Raw genomic sequence first — 4322 nt, forward strand, 5'->3', positions numbered from 1 at the left:
ATGAATGCCTGTCCCTGTAAGTCTGTGCCACTTTGGGTTTACGACTAGCCATGTCAGCCCGGGCTCCTTATCATATGGATGCTAGCGACACCGTCATATACGTGTGCCAAAAGGCGCAAACGGTCCCGGGCTAAGGTAAGGCGACACCCGTGGGAATACCGTGCGTGAGGCCGCAAAGTGATATGAGGTGTTACATGCTAGATCGATGTGGCATTGAGTCGGGGTCCTGACAGATACAGAGGTGGGGAAGGCTCGGCAGTTGTTTTTGTTTCCCACGCGGAGGGGAGTACGACTGTACGAGGGTTTACTGGTACGTCTGCCGTCGCCGGAGAATAATAGCAGGTGTGGGTGAGTAGAGGGATGGCTAGGCCGGCGATGGGAGTATAGTGGGGCGGTGAGGCCTGCGCGGCAGCAACAGTCCTGCCGGCGCTTGTTTGAGCGGCTGGAGCAGGAAGAGCAGAGATTGAAGAAGCACGATAGCCGTTGGATGGACATCCAACAGTATACAGGCCATTTGTGGAAAGCCTCAAATCTGTGGAAAACAGCATACATCCCATCTGCCATTATTTCAAATCATTTACAGCCCATTTGCTAATTCTTACGGGTTTTTTTGGAGCCCATATTCTTTTTGTTAGCATTACAGCCCATATTGTGGCCATGGTTAAAAAATTATACGAAATTTTGCATATGTCGGTGCGGTCTGAACTGTTTTAAATCCCGAAATTTCGAGTCACATTCAGACTGATTTTAAAAATAAATATATATCAATATAAAATCCAATAAATTGTCCACGCATAAAAATCAATGCAATTTAAAATCTCGAAATGAAAAAAAAAGATATTTGAAACTAATTGCCGGTTTGATGTTTTTTAAAAATGTATAGCCCATTTCTCATTACTGATAGGCCATTTTCTCGGCTAGCCGAATGAAGCTCTCCTCGTCTTGAAAGATTTGCAGTCCAACAGGCCTGATAAAGCGACTTACTTGAAAAATCACAAAAAAACTGGGCTAGCCATTTTCAGAAAGAAAAAAACTATTGGGCTGGTCAGTGGTAAAGATAAAAGAAAAGGCTGTCTAGACAGGCCAGAGTGTCCCGCACAGCCCAGTTCACACTCTGCTTCCGTCTCAAAAACAAATTAGATAAATGCCACCCCAATTATGGCGATTCATAACAATGCCACTGCAATTTCCAAACTTTGAAAAATGCCACTGCAATTTTTGCAAACTTTGAAAAACGCCACTGCAGTTTGCAAACTTTGAAAAACGCCACTCCAGACTTCGAAAAATGCCACTAGAAATGGCATGAAATGGCATTTTTCAAAGTTTGGAAATTGCAGTAGCATTTCTCGGATACACCAGATTTGGAGTGGCATTTATCAAATTAACCCAAAACAAAAATAACTGGGCGAGCTGCTGGGTCCCTGGTATCAGCCGCTCATTGTGCAATTCTCTCGTTTATTGACTACGTTTGACAATGGCATGGGACCCACATGTCAGAAATCCACTAGGAGGAGCCATTTTTTATTGGCTTGAAATAAGGAGGCACTTGCTTGCGTACTGCCATGACCTTGGCGGGTCCCTGCTATCATCCTCTCCACATACAATCATCTCCTGATTGTGTACGCGTCAACTTGCTAGGCCCACAAGTCAGCCTCTAAACCCGTGGAGGACAAATACAACCCATTTAAAAAAATAACAGCCCATTCCATACGTTCAAATGGAAAGTTCAACATTCAGAGCAAAGTAACAGGTCTGATCCACATATAGAGTACTGAACTTCCACGTTGACAACCATCATAGCCAAGTTAACTATCTACTCCCACTAATACTCTAGTAGCGTACAAGTACTAACTTACTCTTAGCTAACTAGACGATGCCGGCTGCCATCTATGGTACACGCTAAACACCGGCACCGGCGTCGTGCGCCTCGCCTCGGACTTGCAAGAGGTGCGATAGGGCGCGTTGCTCGCGCGCGTTGGCCCTTTCCATGCCGGCGTGGTCCACCGAAGCTTCGGCTTCCAAGCGGGAAACCCACTTGACGAGCTGGTAGTAAAAATCGGCGTCGCAAAGGCGTGCATGCCCGACAGCCTCCAGGGCTATTTGTCGGGCGCCGGCCTCCACGTAGTCGTCCCAGTTGCGGGCGCTCTGCTCGTGACTCAGAGCGTCGGTGCGCTGCTGCTCCATGTCCCGCTGGTGGCGCAAATCGGCGATACGCTGCTCCTCCGCCAGGCGGTCGCGCTCCAACAACTCCTGCTCCTCCGCCATGCGGTCGCGCTCCAACAACTCCTCGATCTCCACATTGCCATCTAAAGACAGATAGAATGCCTCCTCCCTCCGTCTGCCTTCCGGTGAAAACCCGAACACTAGTTCCGGCGGTAACCGCCTCCGGCGTCGCCTACCGCGGACGGGCGGGGGCATGGCGGACGTGGCGAGCAACGTCGGGCCGGTGGGGGCTTATGAGGATATGGCGAGTTGGGTCATGGTGGCACCGGAGAAGGCCGGGAAACAGTACTTATAGGCGAAAGGTAGCGCGACGGTCATCGGAATTCAATGCATAATGGCTTAGCGCGCCAACTTGCCGTGGAAAACTAGATAAACTAAAATTATGACTGTGTCGTCCCGTCCCGTCTGGGTCGCACGCCGGCATAGCGGTCAAAAGAGTGCACTCGAATCATCTCCGTCCTTGTCAATAATGATTCCATGGATTTAAAAAGTCTGCAACAATTAAAGCGTATCTTTTTCACATCAGTTAGCTACCTTAATTACGGCCGGCTGCATGCAGGCACTCAGAATCGCTCGCAGGCAGTACGCGAAGCAGCATGCAATGAGTTGCAGCCGAGGGCACGCATGCAGCCACTTAAATCGCTGGAATTAATTAGGCTTAAACTTCTGCATGCCGTTAATTATTGCCATGCCTTGGTCTTGCTTCTTTGCTCACGGGACTAATAAGCTCAGACGGAGGGAGTACCTTGGTTGGTGAGAGGTTTGAATTAAGCCCTGCAAACCGGAAAGGAGGTACTAGTACGTGCATGATCCCCTATTTATTCATGTAGGATCGAGTAGGTCGTTTCTTGAATTGAGCCCTGCAAACTGGAAAGGAGGTAGTACGTGCGTGATCCGCTATTTATCCATGTAGGATCGATAGTGTAGCTTGTCAGTTTCTTCGGAGATAGGCATTTTTATCCGTGTAGGATCGATAGTGTAGCTTGTCAGTTTCTTTAGAGGTAGGCATTTTTATTCAAAAAACTGCCACTTCGCATCTTGCATCGCAAATAAAACTGCCAGGAGCGCATTTGTAGGCTAGCTAGTGATTGATCAGTAACTTGTAAACACTGAGCGAACAGAAATAAGTAACTGTTAATGCATCTCAATGATTCATAGATCATATACAAATATGTAGCTCCAAAAGCAAAGATCAGCCACTTCGGATCTTGTGTCGCAACTAAAACTAACTAGTACGATTCCCATACATAAGATCAACATGTCAATGCATCTCATTGATTCACAGATCATATACAAATATGTAGCTCCTAAAGAAAATATCTAGAAAAAACATATGCTCTTCCTACTAACATGGATGCTTCTCTTGGCCAACATTCAGTACAGACTGGAAGACAAATTTGTTTGTGAAGTCTACAATTCCTCTTGCAAACGTAAGTGGTTCCACCAACAGCTGGAACCATGAGAATGAACCACACATGATGGAGGAACATCCACTGTAATATGATTTGGTCTTCTCTCGATCACACCACGAGACTATTTTCGGAATACAAACTTTAACTTAGGCAAAATGATGCCCATTGTATAATCAGACCAAAGCAATGAAGCACCTAGTGTTGGCCAATAAATAGTACATTACTACTTTTCTGTAGTCCATGAAGTGACTATCCAATCTTTATGTGTCTATTTTCAAATGGCACTGCATGCAGTGACTATACTATTCTCTTGCGCAGTTCAACCAAAATTGTGGACACTTTGTTTGTTTGCCAAATAGCAACGGGCAAACATCTCTATCTGCACAAATATCAAGCAGCTAGTAAACATATACCACACCTTGTATTTTCGGTTTAAACATGTCTCTTCCGCTTAGCATCTGTCATGTTCTACACTGGACAATCTGATACAGTTATGTTTTGCCCTGGACAATTTCATACTGAATTGGTTTGCTGGTTCAGAGCAGAAATATAGCGCCTATTCTTCATCAGACCAAGGATATCCATGTTTGCAGTGATGGAAGAGGTGAAATCGATACAACCGAAATTGAGCATCCGATCATTGAATCCTGTCATGCACCTCCAATGTAGGTCCACCCTGCCAATAAA

Source organism: Triticum aestivum, chromosome 3A, assembly GCF_018294505.1.
Source record: "Triticum aestivum cultivar Chinese Spring chromosome 3A, IWGSC CS RefSeq v2.1, whole genome shotgun sequence".
Taxonomy (NCBI): domain Eukaryota; kingdom Viridiplantae; phylum Streptophyta; class Magnoliopsida; order Poales; family Poaceae; genus Triticum; species Triticum aestivum.